The sequence below is a fragment of the Buceros rhinoceros genome, unplaced genomic scaffold, assembly GCF_000710305.1.
Source record: "Buceros rhinoceros silvestris isolate BGI_N320 unplaced genomic scaffold, ASM71030v1 scaffold22078, whole genome shotgun sequence".
Lineage (NCBI taxonomy): Eukaryota > Metazoa > Chordata > Aves > Bucerotiformes > Bucerotidae > Buceros > Buceros rhinoceros.
In genome coordinates, this window is record NW_010426617.1 from 17,793 (window position 1) to 18,195 (window position 403).

A 403-nucleotide genomic window follows, 5' to 3' on the forward strand; every position below is an offset into this window, starting at 1 on the left:
ATCGTCTTTTCAGGATGCTCGCAGGGACCCCCCGAAACTCCTCTGTAGTTTAAAGATTTGGGAAGCAGCAGCAGAAACCAGGCAGCCAGAAAAAGTGCTAAAAATGTCCCTTGCTGAAGCAGGACCAGCCGCAAGCACACGTGGTTCCTGCTCCTCAAACCACGCAGCTCCCTGCCACGCGGAGACCCTCCCTCGTGCCCGTGCCCACCACGGGCGCCTTACAGGGCAGCCAGGCTGCGTTAGCCTCTCCTCTCCTCCTCCTCCTCCTCCTGCCCCAGTGCAAGCCAGAGAAGCCCCGACGGCACCGAGGTAGACTCACGTCCACACCAACCGCCGGGTCCCAGAGCAGGCAGCAGCTGGGAGCAGCAGCTCTGCGCAGGGCAGAGGAGCGAGGAGCAAAGGG